The 17,814-nt window shown below is 37.1% G+C and overlaps 1 protein-coding gene across 1 annotated transcript in view; it reads left to right on the top strand.

Annotated features, from left to right (window-relative positions):
• Positions 1-17,814, top strand: part of PPP3R1 (protein phosphatase 3 regulatory subunit B, alpha) — a 38,663-nt gene that overhangs the window by 1,664 nt on the left and 19,185 nt on the right. The window lies entirely within an intron of this gene.

Raw genomic sequence — 17,814 nt, 5'->3', positions numbered from 1 at the left:
ATAAATGGAAAGAAATATTATTTAACTGTGATGCCCATATGCATGTCAGGAGACTTTAATGAACTTAACTTTAATGTATTATTAGCTTTGACTATTTTTTTCATCCGTTCTGTTGTAATTAAAACTTTCTTATGATCTTTTGATGATGTAATCATGTTGATCATTACTTCATTGCTTCCTGAATAGTGTTTGTATATGATGCATTGCAATGTAGAAATATATATGCTGGGGAAAAAATATGTTATGAATGTTATCTCTGCCAGTAGAGGTGCTTGTTTTCTCAAGTAAGCATAGCACTACTGTAGCTATATCACTACACTGGTTCTGGTACCACCTGATCTTAGGTGCCTTTTAGTCTGAAAATCAATATAAAATGATGCATTAACAAAAAACCACACCCGGCATTTAATTTAAGTTGCTATTCTTTTTTTTTTTGTCATTAGTCAGGGAATGTTTTCCTGACTAATTGAAAGAGTTCAGTTTTAATGGAGTACATCTTGTTTCAACCCTTATGGTATTAGAGAAATTCCTTTTTCACAGTCTAGAACAACATTTCCTTTATGCTCTTGCAGAATGAGAGAGCTGACAGTAATCATGAAAAAAGAGGTAATGTATTGTTGTGTTTGTAGTAGGTAGCTTGAGATAAAACAAAAAACATGTAGTGAGTCAAAGAATGTTCTTCTGGATGTTTAGGTATAGCCGGTTCTAAAATAATCTGTCAGAGCATACGATGACGAGTCCATTACATAATGCTGGAAGTAATGTTGATAAGCTATTTTTGTCAGAGTTGACTTAGCAAGTTTTTCCTATGAGTAGTGTTTTCTAGGAAAAGGTAAACAGCACAGATAAAGGTATTAAATGATCTTAGTTTTAGATAAATTCTGTCTTCTTGGGATGGTCTGTGTTCTGGTTCATATCCAGATCTTGAACTTCATAGATGTAGTACAGAAGCCCCAGAATTCTGCAGGAATCACCCAAAACATGTTACATTATGCATCTGTCTTAACTAGTCTCTTATTCAGTTGTTTTGACTCACTTCACTTGAATACTAGAGCCTCTAGTGCATTTTCCAGAACTGATCTGACACTGGTTCTAAATTATTGGAGTAAAGAACCTCCTAAATAGGTTTTTAATAAAATGAAAAAAAACAACCCCATAAGACCATCTTAAACAATTCTTTACTATTTAGCGGGGAGGGTGTTACATGCTTTGCTTATTAGCTGAACAAAAAGCTAGTTATTCCTAAACAGGGAGATAGAGCCTGTTGGTAGAGAGGGGAAAAAAGACTTTTTAAAAAGTAATTATATTTTTTCACCGTTCCTGTGGTAGAAGTATGATTCTGTTTTTATGTGGTTTAACTATTAATTTAACAATAGGGAGAATGACAGTTGAGTAGTTGAAGGGAAAGTAGTTTGTGGTGGGCATACCTCAGAATCTTCAGTATATTCATGACCTAAAGCATCTGGCTTAGCAGGTGAAAGGAAAATTTTAAGGGAGTGGATTAATAACACCTAAATTTTGGGGTTTGCTCATATCTTAAAGTAGATGGGACTGTCCTCTGTCTATCAGTGCCAGAAAAAGAGAATTCAGTAATTCTGGTATTTCCGAGGGAATGAGATGAGGCAGAAATGCACATTTTTATGCCAAACCATTTCTCTCTGTCTGCTTCTGCCACCTCATAGAATGGGTCAGGTTGGAAGGTTCCACGATGGGTCACCTGGTTCAGCCTCCCTGCTCAAGCAGGGCTGTCCTGGAGCGCATTGCACAGGATTGTACCCAGATGGTTCTGGAATATCTCTGCGGAGGGAGACTCCGCACTTTCTCTGGGTGTTCTGTTCCGCTGCACAGTACACAACACAGTAAAAAATTCTTCCTCACCTTCAGGTGGAACTTCTGTGCATCAGTTTCTGCCCATTGCTCTTGTCCTTTTGCTCGGCACTACCACACAGAGCCTGGTCCGTCCTTCTGGAGCACTCCCTTCAGATACTGACACACATTGATGAGGTCCTGGCTCCCTCAGCCTTTCCTTCTAAGAGAGATACTCCAGCCCCTTAATCTGGGTGCTGAAGTAGTGCTTACCTGGCAGTGTTACAGAAGAAATAGCTTTTTTTAATTGTAGATGTCCTTAATATTCTTCTTCTACTGTAATTCATAAACTAATCTTGCATAAGGTTTTTCACATTGCTATTTTTATTCTTCTAGTTTGAAGAATTGTTTTGCTTTCCCTCCCCATTTTTGCTGCCTGTATTTAGCAGTGTTTCACTACAGAAAACTGTATCCTCTCCTAAAACATTTTAAATCTGAGTGGTAGTTGAGCGTAAAGTTCTGTAGGTTGGACTCAGTGATCTCAGAAGTCTTTTCCAACTGAACTGATTCCATGATTCCAAAGACTTTGGTGTAACTATATGAAATGATGAAAAACTGTTTTAATGAAAAAACATTTTTTGTAATTTGAGCTAATATGTGACTTCTTGAAAACAATTTGCTCTCGATTTCCTTGCCCCTCGTCTTCCTTGCCAAGCCTGTTTTCCCTTCTCTGTGTAATATCATTTGTCAAGTTGCAATTAGGAGACAGATTAATAAAAAATTAGAATAGTTCTTTGTTCATTGGCAGCCAGTTCATATAGTGACACATTTTCCAGTTTTCCATTGTTGTTTTCTTCTGGACTATATATTTTTCTGTTTTCCTGACCTTGTTTATTCCTGTATGTTCCTTGGGAGTAAAGGGGACTGGCTGTTTTCCATACTTCCTACATGCTATTTCTTTGCCAGAATCGGCAGAAACAGAGAAGTTGCTACTGTGTGATGTCCTTGTCATGATCCAAGTCTTCTGCTGCGGAAGGAGTGAGCATTGTGAGGATGAGGGAGTAAAAATTGAGATGGTGGGGAAGGAATGATAAGAGGAATATGTCGGCATAAAAAGTGCTTGTGCTTAAAGGTTACGCAGCTGGAACCTCTGAGCAGGATAACATTAGAAAATAAGCATCTTGTTTGACTCTCAGGCCTATGTTAATTAAAATATAGAAAAGTTGGAACTCTTGAAACAGTTGGAATTTTTTTGGCTGACATGATTATATATATTACTTAAATATGTTCTTTCTTTCCCAAAAACGGTAAGAATTTAACTTGCTATGCTCTTGTGAAGCTGGTAAATATTGACCTTGTTCTGTAAATGGAACAGGTCGAGGTCATGGCAGGGTAATAAACTTATCCTAGGTCCTTGTTATTGTTTAGAAGTTAGCATTAGTATGTGGTACTGGCAATGTGTGTTTGTAGGTTTGAAAAGAAATATGTCTAAATCAAATAAACTGTTACAAAATTTAGGGGTCTTGGGATTTGGAGTTGAAATGCAGCCACTAGACAATGTGCTGTACATTGTCCATTTGGCTTAAGGCACGTGATGGTGTTCAGTAGTTACTGGCTGCCTTCTTCCAACATCTTTGTAACAGTGTTTAGCTACTTAAAGTGACTGCTTTTTGAGATTAGAGCTGGAGATAGGCCTTTAATATCTTGCAGAAGCTACTCTGTTTCTTAGTTGTCAGTGGCCTCAAGTAATCTTGACACCAGCAGTGTCAGAAAGATCAGCTGCAGAGATTGCCTTAATGTGCTGAATGAAGTGGGAAAGCCTTGGACATGCACCAACATCTTTTAATCTGTGATAGATCTTTTGATAAACCAGTTCAGGTATACTGGGAAAGTCCAGGACTAGAAGCAGCATATTCTACTTGGGGTAGAATTTGTGCATACAATTTGTGCATGCAATGCAATGATGTAGCTAGATTTTTTTGGTCACTGGATGAAATAATGTATTTAGTAATATTGAGATTATTTTAACGAGGGCTAAGATTAAATTATGTCTTGTCTCTCTATTCAGGTCTTACATATATAATTTGAATGGCAGAAATCTGTGGAGAGTTGGAGTTTTTTTAAATTTCAGGTGTGTCTAAGAATAAAACCACCATCTTTCAAGCGAAGTAATTTCTGGAGTGTCATTTCTTCTTAATTTTGACATTTTGTGTAGCTTGAAAATTTTAATTTGATAGCTATACTTTATTAGGCTTTTTCCATGTAGACAGTGTTTTATATGTTGCTACAAGCACTTTAACTGTTTGGGCAAAACTGTGTTGATGATATAAAACAGGCTGGAGACTATATCTGACTCACTTGTAACTTGACAGTCATTTGGCCCTGCTGTTGATACTCCATTCCACAATTAAGGAAGAAATCTAGTGATAGAAATAATCCTTAACTGCATTACAGAAGTCTTGGAAACCCATTAAATGTGTTGGATTAAAGGCAGCATTTCTTAGGAACTGCAATTAAAAATATTGGCTTTCAAGCTGTAAACAGGTTGTGTCAGTGCATATTTGCAAAGTCTGTGTTGATGAACATTTTAAAGCAAACTTAAGGCACAGAACTGAAGCTTGAGTCAGCTTAAAGTTACAATAGTTCTTAACTTAGGTAAGGGGAATTAAAAAAAAATGTATTAAGACATTTATGGAAGCAATTCAGTCAGAATTTGTGAGTGGCAGGAGAGGAATCAATGGGACAACAGATAGGAAGCCCAGAAATGAAACCCAGGGTTGATATGTTCTGTGAGGAAACGAAGCTACTGGAAAAGTGGATTCTGCTGTGATTCTCACTAGAATACAACCCTAGACTAGTATAATCTTTAAATGCTGTGGAACATTTTCTTCCTCTGATGTATTTGTGACAAATACGGAGATTTTTACCCCTTATTTTAATCAGCTGGAAACTACAGGACTCTTTTTCTACCTCTTCTCTGTTGTTACCCTGTGAGTATCTCCTCTGTGTGCATTTATTAGATGTTTTGGGGTTTTTTTTGTAATAAGTAGTAAAGGACAAAACCAACTTGTTTCACTGCTGACTGTGTAGGTTCTGAATAGCATCTCTGAAGTTGAAAAATGTCACTGGAATTCCCTCTGCTGAATGACACTATGACTAGCAGAAAGGACTTTAAAAGGAGTTTCGTTTGGTTTGCTGTTGGGGTTTCTTTTTCAATAAACTCCATGGCTATGCTTCAGACCTGAGCATGTGAAGGAGAACTCATGTATCTTGTAGGCATGATGACTGAACAGCTTTTCAGTTTTGTGTATATAAAATGTTCCCTTGGGAAGTTTAATTTAGTACTGAGCCACTGCTAACAGGTGGTATTTGAGCACTGTGGTATTTGAGCAGTCATCGGTCAGTTTTGTTGATAATGCTAAAGTGACACTTCACAGATTTTTTTAGATTAAAGCTTGATTGCATGTAGATCTACTAAAAAGTCTGGGAAAAAATCTATGATAAATAGGAGAACTTCTAAGCAGCAGTAGTAAAAATGTCAGATGAATAAATAGACTTGATTTTTATATTTGACTCAAGTAGACTATCTTGGCACTCTAATAACTTTTCTTCTCAGAGGTATCAACTAAAATACCTGTTTGCCACCTATTAAATTTGTTGAGTTATTGTTATAAAATCAGTGTTAGTTTTCCTGAAATATTTTATTCAAAACACTGTTTATTTTATTAATTATAATAAGGCATTTGCAGGAGGTACCGCTGGTGTTAGGGGCTTTTTATGTTTGTTTGTTTTCAGACAAACAAATTTGATTGAAATGCATTGAAAAATCAGATAATTGTAATTTGTAAAATATGAAAGGTTAGTAAGGTTGAATCTTGTGTACTCTTGAATATTACAGTGCAGCTCTAGAGATGCAGCTGAGTTTTGCTGAAGGTCAGTTCTGAAAAATCCTCTTTTGAGAGGCCTTGAAAAAATGGGATGATGAGTTGAAAGGTGGCCAGATGCCCTTTAGTGGTGAGAAAACAAGTCATGTGAGTAAAGGGGTCTAAAATGGAGCAGAATGAGAAGATGGTGGGTTTAGATGTAGGCATTTTTATGTAATTAGGGAGTAATAGTGTACTTGGTCTATAGCAGGGGGCAGAACAACTAAAGATTCCAGAAAAATTGTTTTTGGAGAAAGGATGGGTTTTACTAGTAGTTTTACCTACTTTCTCAGGGATGCTGTGTAGCATCTGTGCAGTGCAGTAAATGTTGTGTCAAGTCAAGCCTTGTTGCCCAGTGTTTCACAAAGAGTTGCTAAACGGCTTTGTTTAAAGTTAAAAGCGTTCTTTGATTTGCAGTTTGTATTACAGACTAGTATGCAAATGTATATGCATTATATACTGCCTTTAATGCTTGCAAACTGCAAGTTTTTGAAGGTATGGCACATGAAGAGATAAAATGGTGAATAGCAGAAAAATGGTGGCCTGTGATTCTGTGATTGAGATTACATGCACAATTGTGTCAGTCTTTCTATGGCGCTGTGGACTGGATTCTTGATTGTGAGCAACTGGTAATTATGACTGGAGGTCCCTGGGGCTCTGCAGAGGTGCATCTGCTGGACTTCTTTTGGAACCTGTAGACCCTATAAATACCAGTAATTTTTTTTAGTGCTGCACTGTGTGTACTCTTGTGCTTGCTTTTACATACATTTACAACTTTATGTACATTTACTACTTAAGAAAATTTATGGCTCTTCAGGACAGCAGTTTATGATTGTATTGTCAATTACAGCAATTAATAAGCCTTGAGTTCTGTCAAGATTAAGCAATCTTTAGTAAATGCTGTGAATTTTTAGTTTAGATATCTTAGAACTATTCTGGTAATGAGATTTTGGATAATTCTTCAAACATTTGACATGAATGTTTATAAGTTACTGAAATTGGTTTGGACTTCTAATGTAATCCTTTTAGTACCCTATTACTAGCTTGTAGGAAAAGTGATACTCAATATTTGCATTCCTGTTTGTAAGAAATAAACCAGTTCCTGTCCTGAAGAACGTAACCTAAAATATTCTTCTAAATAGCATTTGAGTATTATATTACTTAATATAACAAACTCCTGAATGGACATCACCTCATTGTTATGACTAAAAATAGTCAGTACTTTCTCTATGACGCATTTCATAAAAAGAAAACTTGTCTGAAGGTTTCAAATATTTTGTAGTGGGGAAAACCTTAATTGAAAAAGCAGTTGTGTTGTTGTTTGGTTTTTGTGTTTTTTTTTTTTTTTGGCGGGGGGTGGTTGTTTGTTTTTTTTTTTTTTTTTGTTTGTTTGGTTGTGCTTTATTATGTTCCATTTTGCTTTAATTTTATTGGGAAATCTGTGATAATTGGAAGACTTTGGAAATTTATAATGCATCTTCAGAACACCAATTTCTAATTTGTGGAAAATTCTTGAGTGCTGGAAATTAAGGATTCATTTTAGAATAGAAGCTGGTGATGCCAAAAAGACCTGTTTAATGTTTTGTAAATTTCTTGATAATTACAGTGGATTTGATCCCTCTGTTTTGGATCATAGTGTTGGTAGGACCTGTTTTCAAACCATATGATTCATTTTTATTCTTTGTGAATCCTTGAATAGCATAAACTAAGCCAGAACTTGTTAAAATGTTTCCATTTATTAGCTGACAGCTGCAAGTTCTGATTATTTTCCTTTAGTAAAAAAGCAAAAGATAAAACAAGATTAGTGCTAACAGGTTGAGAATACAAAAAAGGTTAATATTTCAGATTGTGTTTCTATGCAACAATTCCCCTTCAGCACAAACTGGTTCTTCCTTTGATTTGCACATCTTGCTCAGTTCTGCATCTTTGCCTCCTTGATTGTTTTTTGTTCATGTCAGTTTGTGAAATCAAATCCCATTTTTGAACTGTCTTTTTTGTTTTGAGGTATGTGTCATTTTCAAAATTCTTCACAATGTTCTTCAGTCTCTTTTGTGGTGGAGCCTGAATGACATTTTGCCTGCTATGTGATCTTTTTTTTAATCATCCTGTTTCCTCTTTCTCTCTTCTTGTTGGGCAGCTGTTGGGCTGTAAGACGTTTATCTCCTTTCAAACTTAGATTTCCCTTTTTGACTTCCCAAGTGGTATTGAACTGTTTTTACATTTCTTACATGGGAAGAAAGGCCGGTGACAGCATCTGCTTGTGCAGCCTGTTTCTGTGCAGTGCTGACTTTCCTGACTCTGTGTGACTTTCTGACTCTGTTCTAACCCCTTGTGGTAGAGCCTTGTGAATTGCTGATACTTTCTGCATTGGTACTTACACTTTCCTGCTCAAGGACGTTTGTTAAAACTGCCACTAAACTGTTTTATGCAGTAGAGCTGCATCATCTTGTTTTTTTGCTTCAGGCCTTTTCAGATTAATTTATAATACCTGTGTAACTGTTCCTAAAGCCTTTCCCTTTCCAGTTATACATGACTGAATACACTATTGAAATCTAAAAACTTAGGAAAATCAATTGGTAGAGAAAGATATGCAGGTCATGTTGTTCTTGACTGTTTCTAACCTCACTGTTTCTGTGAATAGGGAATTATGTTGAACTGCAGTAGAGTCTTTTAAGTATCATAATGCTGTTATATGATGCAGTATAATCTGTTAATATATCTTTGGTATTTTCTTTGCCCTCTATAAATACCACTTGCAGTGAATCTACTGTCTAAACTCCCCTAGAAAAAGAAGCCACCTCAACTTATTTTGTAACTGATAGTGATCTTCCATACTTTGCTTGCTCGAGTTTGTTAACAGTCTGTGGCAAGGGACCTTTGCTAGCTACATGAGGAAGAAACACATTAATTATGTGACATGAATGGATATATGTAACTAGTTACAGAATTATATATTTAACAAATATAGTAATTTGTATGTTCGTTACTTCCTGTCAGAGAACAACATGCTACATTTCATTTCTAGCTAAATTCTTATCTTTCATATTTGTCTCAGCCTAATCAGGCCTGAGGATCTGTAGTCATTTCTTGCAGAAATTAGGGTTGAGATTTATTTTCTTTGCTTGGGGTTCTGTGACTGCTGTAGCTCCTTTTCTGCTTTTTGGAAAAACCCTCTGCAAAGAGAAATGTTCTTACTCCTTTTTAATCCTCGCTGCATTGCTGAAGTGTAGTAATAGGAAACTGGTCTAATGGATATTGTGCTTTTTTCTGCCTGTAGAGTTCAGGCTTTTGGAGTTAAATGTCTTCTTTGTACAAGCCAATCCAGAAGTTCAGAAACTTCAAAAGACTGAGCTATCCTTTAATTTACTCATTTCTTGTATTTGGAGTATCACAACTCATATTTTTAAGAGGTAACTTTTGATTCTATAGATATTGATAGCCTTTGGGTTTTTGAAGATTACGCAAAAAGAAGTTTAAATTTGCAAGCAAGTCCTATACCTTAAGTGACTGTGATTTCCACAATCTACTAGACATAGTTGAAAAACAATGCAGAGAAATGAAAGCCTGTATTTCATGCTCCTCATTAATCTAGTGGCGAGAGTGCTTGACTTGGAAATATTACAGAGAATATAATTCTTTGACTATTAATTTTGGAGGGATATTGAAATGCCAGTTAACTTGGTAGAGTTTTTACGGGACTTAGTCTGTAGAGTTGCTTCCTGAAGCTTCCTAGTTTGGTTTTTTTTTCATTTTATAGTCACTGGAAATGCTGAGAGTTTAATTGGCCTAATTAAAAGCAGCCTCATGAGAATATAGATAGCAAATTGTATTTCAGTATGGCTTAGATCAAGTTAATATCTTCTTGTAAAGTAATTGTTCTGTACCTATTTATATGTAGGTCAGCCAGGGGTGAGATCATTATTGCTTTGTGTTGAAGTGGAAGTTTGGAGCATTGTCTGTTTTCTGGGAAAAATTTGTTTTATCTTCAAATTGTTGTGGATCAAGAGAGAAGCTGAAAGAGCTTTAATTACCTACTGAGTATTTTATCTTCAAAAATGAGTGTTTTGACTCTTCTGGGTACTTTTGTCTTTTCTTCATTTGACAGAGTATGATGTGCTAAATAACAGCTTGGGTATAATCTTAATTTCTGGCAAAATTGTGGGACTCTGTAGTACCTCCAGGTTCTTGGTGGGGCTTACATGTTTTGCCCTAAGCTTTTGAATGAAGTTTTTTTCCCTTTTTCCTCTGTGTTAGTTTACTTTTTGAAATCTGTAGTTGTTCTTTCACATTAATGTGACACAATTTATTGTTTGCAGTTGCTTGGATTTTCTGTGTTCATATTCACCCACAAAGGGGGAAACAGTCCTTCCTACTAATGAAGTGATTAAATTGGTGTTCCTAAGTGTCTGATGTCCAGTTTATATCCATCGCTGTCCCAAAAAACAAGAAAACAAGATCAGTGTGATATGCTTTGATTTTTTGTTTCTCTTTAATATCTTATTAAATGTAAGTTAATGCAATTTCTTTGTTAAGATGTTGGCTCCTAACTGAAAATCCCAGGACGCCTCAGTCACTTGATAAAGTCTTCAGTCCCATTTAATGTTTCCTCTCATACTCCTTAGAAAAACTTTTGCACTGTGTACTTCCAAAGTATATGATGTGTCTGTTCTTTTGCAGTAATTTGCATTTTCTACCTAGTTTTGTGCTTGGATCACAAATGTTCTGGACGGTGTGGTCTTGGTTTCATTTTGACTAGTGTGGGGTTAGTCCATATAACAGCGCATGGGGTCATGGGGTGGATTGATTGAGAAACTTTACTGCAATTGTCTTTAAAGCTGAAAAGGACCAGTTGCCATAGTCTGCTCTTTAGCTAAGGGAATTGAATAAACTTCACTCTGTGTTGTAAAAGTGGAAAGAAGTTTTGTAGGTGAAACCAGTATATTAAGCTAAATAGAACAAATAAATTATTATCTTGAAAATTTTTCTGGGACTCCTTCAGAAGCAGTGGAGGAACAAACTGTTAATCCCAAAGCCTTCCCATTGTGAACTCTTAATTGCATCAGGACTTAATTTATTAGTGGCAGAATTTTATTGTTCCCCTACTAAAGGTTGTGTTGCTTCAGAATCCTTCTGGGAAACTCCTTTCCTTGGCTTTTTGAGAGTTCATTATTCGTTTATGCACTTAAAATTGCAGGGTTCTGAGAATTTTTCAGTGATGCAAGCTTAAGAAATGTGAGCTTTGAAGTGATTGGATACGCAGATTGGGTGGTTGCTGCTAAAGAGTGGCAGCTGGGAACTGCCAGATGAAATTGTGAAATGTACCTTAGCTCATAAAGCTAACACTTTTCTTCCTGTCACTATTTTTCTCTTAAGTTTTATTTACAGATTGTGATGTTTTTACAGGTTTTTACAGTGAGAGCTCTTACTGTTTTCTATGGCTTTTCATACGTATGAGGTTTTGCTTTTCTCCTTCAAATAACAAGATTAATTTGTTAGTTCTCTAAATGTGGCACAACCTATTCTCTGCCATACCTAGTTTTAAAAACTCACTATGTTTGTTTCCAGCACTTTTTATTATCCATCTGACATACTGCAAACTCTGTTAGGGTGATCATAAAATGGAACAGAAAATATAAGTTGTCTCACATATTACAGATGAGACAATTGAGTTAAGTTTACAGTAATCTAGTTGTCTTTTAGTTATCTAGTTATCTTTTAGGTTTTTATTATGTCTGCATCGAAGTTGTGTGAGGTGATTTAGGGGAATACATACATACCTAGTAAATGATATTATCAATGTAGGCTCTGACCTCATGGCTTCTTTTGTCCTCCAAGTTCAGGAAAAGGACTTCGCAGTAAAACTGCTTTTATCTTTGGTCATTCTTTCTTATTAAGCAATTTAGCAAACTGCTTTGTTGTTTCTGCTGAGTCTGTGTATGTCTCATTCTGTCTTGGGTGACTTTTTTTTCTGGGAGACGCTGCAGGTGAGTAACTATTGTTTGTGTCTGCATGTAGAGATCTATGATTAAACCAACTACTTAATCATACCTTCAATATCATGCAACTCTAGATTTTTGTAGGAAGCTGAGCAAGTGTAATGGAGTTCAGATAGGGAATGCTATAGGATGATGTATATGAATATATATCATATAATCCCTGCTGTGAGTGTACAGACTTCACAGATTGCTTTCCAGTCCTGAAAACTTGAATTTCAAAACATGAAAATGTTAAAAATTGGTGTTATCCTATTTGAGTAGATGCATTTTTTATTGTTATGTTTCCCTTAAAAAAGCCAGATGGTGTATTAAAGGCTGAATCCTCTTGTAAGTTACACTCTTGATTCCTTTAATTTTTCTGTCTGCTAGAGGCTTTGGCAAAAGGAGCCATCACTAACATTGGTTTTGCTTTGTGCTTCATTGGTTTAGGGCTTCCCTGTGATATCCTAGAATGGTTACTTGACTGTGATGGCCTTAAACCATTAATATCTCACATTGGAGGAGACCCATGGACAGTGAAGTGTTTAAATAAAGCATAGCAGAAGTTACTGGCCAACTGCCAGCCAGGGGACAAGTATCTTCCCTTAAAATGACTGATGAAGCTTGAGCAGAGACATGACTGGATTAGATGGTGACTAAGGAGTAAACTGTGGGCTTTCCCTAAGACTTGGACAGTCTTTCTTGCCTCTTGTATCCAGAAAGGGGATGTGGTAGAACCTGACATACATGCAAAAGGGGAGACTCTTCTAAGGAATCATCACTTACTTAAAATAAGGGGGTGGTGTTTTGGTGTTTTTTTGCTTTTTTTGTTTGTTTGGTTTTTTAAATTAGACTTTTTTTTTATTGTGGCAAAGGGAATTATAACGCTTGGCATACTTGAAAGAAGCAATGCCAGAATGCTGTAACAGCTTTAACCTGACTTGATCTCTACTGTAATCCCAAATCCACCAATCCCCTTTGCCCTGGTTCATTATCTCTGATGTCTGCAATTTAAATATGTTGAAGAATTAGGTATTAATCTTTTTTTGAGTTCCTTCTGTACTGAAGGTCACAGAGTATTTTATTTAGAGGCAGGATTAAAAGTTTAGGCTGCTTCACGGGTAACACATTTAAAACTTGAAATCTTCTTTCCAAGGTAAGTTAAAAGAAGCTGTGTTTGGTTTTGTGGTTTTGTTTATGATTTTTTTTCCCCCTGAGGTGTTCTCTTTTCTCTATGTGAAATGCTTACAGCCTTCCTTGATGTTTGCTGTTGATTAGTATTCACGGGTGAGGTATTGAGTTAGATTATAAACAACAGCTGAAAATAACAGTAAGACCTGTTAACAGCAGTAGGACCTGTCTGTTGTACCTTTATGGTTTCACCTTTAAGATCATACATAGAAGCTGAGCGCTGATACAAGTTCAATTGTTTATCAGATTTCTGGTAACCTTTACAAGAAATGTATCTGAATGCACCCAGAAAAAGTTACTATAAAATTTCAAGGGATGATGGTTGGCAGATGTAGGGGAGAACACAGTTTATGTATCTAAATGGAAGTTATTTCCAAACGTGAAGGTGGAATGGAAGAATATGTTGACTGGCTTGCATCACTAGTTTTAAACTACTGGGTGGAATTGTAACAGAGATGTTAGGGAGTTGTGGATGTATTATGCTAGATAGGTGTGGCCTCTTCGAAACTGTGCCTGCCAGTAAATCCTCTACCAATTTAAAGGAAACCTTAAGTTACTTGGACAGCAGTGTGTGAACTAAATGTAACTGTAAGATTTCTTTTTAATCTCAAATGAATAGCGAGATAAAGTCCCCTCTGAACCTCCTTTTTCCCCAGCTCCCTCAGCAGCTCCTCATGGGACCTAGATTCCAAACCTTCTCTGGACATGCTTCAGAACCTCAATGTCCTTTTTGAAGTGAGGGACCCAGAACTGGATATAGGTTTTGAGGTGTCTCCAGTGCCAAGTACAGGGGAGGAATGAGGTTCCTGGTTCTGCTGGCCACACTATTCCTGATCCAGACAGGATGCCATTGGCCTTCTGGCCACCTGGGCACACACTGGCTTGTGTCCAGCTGCTGTCAGTCAACACCACCATGTCATTTTCTGCTGGGACACTTTCCAGCTACTTTTCCCCCGGCCTGTGGTGCTGTCTGGGCTTGTGACCCCAGGGCAGGACCTGGCACTTCACTTTGTTGAACTCATACCATTGGCCTTGGCCCATTGATTCGGCCTGTCCAGATCCCTCTTGCAGGGCCTTCCTACCCTCCAGCAGAACACAACTCCCATAGTGTCATCTGCAGAATGACTGAGAGTACCCTCGATCCTCTTGTCTATGTCATCGACAAAGGTATTAAATATGACCTGCCCCAGAACTGAGCCCTGGGGAGCTGGTGACAGGCCTGCAGCTGAATGCAACACCATTCACCACCACTCTTGGCTTGGTCATCCAGGGAGTTCTTTTACCCAGTGAACTCCTGGCCCACCTGAGCCTTGTGCAGACAGTTCCTCTGAGAGAATGCTGTGGGAGACAAGTGTCAAAGGCATTCCTAAAGTGCAGGTAAATGACATCCACAGCCTTGCCTTCATGTGCTCAGTGGGACACCTTGCCATAGAAGGAGATGAGATTGGTCAAGCAGGGCCTGCCTTGCAAGAGCCCAGGCTGACTGAGGCTGATAGAGACACTGATTGCTCTTGTTGTCCTGCATGTACTGTGTGGTTATACCCAAGATAATCTAAATACCAGCATTAAAGGTCAGTTCATAATTTTCATGGCTTGGTTTTGTAGCTATATCTTCAGGGGTCCAGGAGAAAATAACTATAATATATTGCTGCAATATGCATCTTGTTGCTGGTTGACTAAAGAATTAAAGAAAAAGTGGTGGATACTCTTCCGTAAGAATACTGTTCATTCTTTTCCATGTAGACCATTGAAAGATGTATTTGGTTAAGAAATACTAAAACAGATTTCTTTCATGACTTGTGCCATTCTGTGAGTTCAATATATGTTGTTACTTCTAGCTATTCAAGTTGTGTTCATAACAAGAGTTACTGATTTTGATGGCAAGTTTTGCTCGGAGAAGTGCAACTCTTACATACCAGTGGAGTGCCCAAGTCCTTTACTGTCGTACTTCTTGTCTGTGCTACTTACCTGGTATCATTATTGTTGCTTCTCTGTTTTCCTGTCTTTCCTTACTTATTTACTTTAATCCATGACTTTTCTGAATAACCTGTAAGAATTTGTTGCTCGTTTGTACCCTCTTTAATTCTTTCTGTTGTACATGTGGAAAGCTCACACCAAAGGGTAGCAAGGTGCCCAGATAGGATAGTCCAGTGCCAGAAAATATATTGGATTTTTGGATAACCAAGGTAATAACTATGGAATGTCGTGGACTTTGGTTACAACAATGAATGGAACATAAGCAGAGTTGAGGTGGTGAAAATTGTAGTGTAGTCCTCAAGATTCAATGAATTGTCATTTGAGCTGGATTCAGCTTGGAAGTCTTGGATCTTAAACCACTGTCATGCTGTCCTAGCTTCAGGATAGACTGGACTTGTTGATGACCTGAAAACATAATGCAAGATTGATGAGTGTAGTCTAGCTCACTGCTAGGAGATATTTTTGATCTTACTGAATGTGAGGTGGGTGTCACCTCACATGAATTTTTATGTATGTCTTTAATTCCTTCTTTAGGACATGATCTTAGAAAACAAGCTGATAATTTGGGGTCAGCAGTGAAACTATCACCGCTGTTAAGTTTCTTGAACTTCCACAAGCCTTCTTATTCAATGTCTTCTAATTTCTTGGCTTTGCTTAATTTTTGCATCACAAAATCCAACTCAACATTAGTATGAACGTAAGAATTTCAGAGGTGGATTTATTTTCTTTGAGTACAAGTCTTGTGTTGAAGAACTGCTAATTCGAGGAGGAAGTATTTAGGAGAGTTGCACTCTCTCTGCCTGGAATATTTTCAAGCAAAGCAGGTACTTAGTAGCTGGTTTGTATAAAACAATGCAGAAGTCACCAAGCTGTTCTACTTTCTCAATTTTGGCAGTTAGTCTGCACTTTTATCAGTTCTTCAGTTAAGTCTTGCTTTCAGGTAACTATATTTGGATATTCCAATTTTAGGTGGGTTTGTTCACTGCCTGCAATAAAAAGCCTAAAAGGTTACTTAATTACTCCAAGTCAAAACACAAATGCCAAATTCCCTGGTGATTTTATCTATAACATTTCCTTTACAAGTTTCCTTTTGCAGTATATAAATTGGATATTCCTGTTAAATAGAAGATGAGTGACTATTTTTCTTAGTTCATAGATTCCTCTTGGACTGACAACAACATTATTGTGTTGAGTAGTTTGTTCAAGGGTTTTTGAGGGTTTTTTCTTCTCATAGAATTTAACAAAAAAGGCCAAATAGATGTATATTCATACTCTTTATGAACAGGGTAGATTAAAGTATTTTTCTTGCTGCTTTTTTGCACTGAAATCTTGTTCTTGCTTTTCTTGTTTTAAGCCATATTTTTTGTGGTGTCTGCAGAAACTTTGTGTATGTCTTTCATCTGCACTTTGGTAAATTCCTTTTAGTGTTTAATTCTCTGATATGTTCCTTATAAAATGTATAAATTACAATAGGTGAGATCTTGCATATTTTTGTGACCAACATTTAATTCAGAAATTCAAATATTAACATTAATAAAGCTTTAAGCTTCCTGGGCTTTGTGTGAAATTTATTTTAAACCATTGTAGTTGTGTCTATGTGGCATGTTCTAGTCATGCAGAAGTTTTTAGAGCCTTGAAAACACATACCGTCCTTTTTAGTTTGACTACTTGCCTGCTGTTTTTTGATGAGGAATACGAACCTCTGACAGTCAAAAAAACCCCCACCCAAATCAAACTTCTTTTCACCAAGCAGTTCTTCACTGTTAAAGCTTTATGAAAGTGACAATACGTGGAAAATGAGCTCAAAGGAGGAGGAAGAATTCTCTGCAACAGGTAATTGTCATCAATATTAATTTTGGTGGTATGGAGAAGAATGAGAAAAGACAACAGAAGCATTTTACATGTTTGTGGAAGAGGGAGAAGGGTCTTACGTGTAGGCTTTTCCTAAATGTGAGCTGCCAGCTGCTTCCATCTTTCCTTTTAATACTCCCATTCTTTAAAGTTGTGGTAGGGGTATGATGGAAAACAGCTTTTTGTGTAATTTAAGAATTGAAGTTGGCTATCTTGATAATGCCTCATTCTGGTCCCCAGCTGACATGACTGTTTCACTTGCCTGCTGAAGTTTCTTGCTTTTGTTAACAGTGATAATTAGAAGTGTAGAAGGTACAGGAGCAGATGCAAGAAGCACAGCATACATTGTGTTGCCAGCACCCCGGGAGGTGCCCTTGCATCAACAACACAAATGCAGGAACATCTAGTGCAGAGCTGGAGCAGCTGGGGCTGTGACAAGATGGTTTGCATTTTTAAGGCCATTTACAAGGATGAACATTTACATTGCTTTTGTATGCTGCCACAGAAGGTTGCAAATCTTGGACAGCCACTCCTGTACATGTACTAAACAGATCAGGAGACGTCTCTTGCCCCTTGCTGAATTTACTGCCTGTCTGTGGAAAGAACCTAATGTTTTAAACTGTCCAGGGATTAATTTTCATTTGTAGTGACTCACACACCCCCCACCCCCTTTGAAGAACTAAATTTGAGATTAGTCCTAGGATGAAATTGTGGCCTGCTGACATTTAAACACATTTTCTCTTTTTATAAAAGCAGAAAACTAATTGAGGGCTGATGCTGTAATTTAGCTCTCTGAACTGTTTACAAAAAGATGCACTCCATGCAGAAAAGTTATGCATAATCAGACCTAGAAACAGTGTTCTACTAATATATGCTGAAGAACTGCTTTGCAGTGTGATGTCTGTGTACAAGCTGTTCTGTATAAACAAATGCAGATAAGAATTGAAATTCTGTTACTAATTTTGCTAATTGCTAATTTCCTTTTTTAATTTCTATCCACAGATCTTCATGTCTTTCACTAAGAGGACACTTGTCAAGATAATTGCCTCAACTATTGTACCTTGGAGCAGCATGTACAAAACTGATCTTAA

Source organism: Ammospiza caudacuta, chromosome 3 (assembly GCF_027887145.1).
Source record: "Ammospiza caudacuta isolate bAmmCau1 chromosome 3, bAmmCau1.pri, whole genome shotgun sequence".
Lineage (NCBI taxonomy): Eukaryota > Metazoa > Chordata > Aves > Passeriformes > Passerellidae > Ammospiza > Ammospiza caudacuta.
The sequence above is the reverse complement of the archived record's forward strand: the minus strand, read 5'-3'. Positions and strand labels throughout refer to the sequence as shown.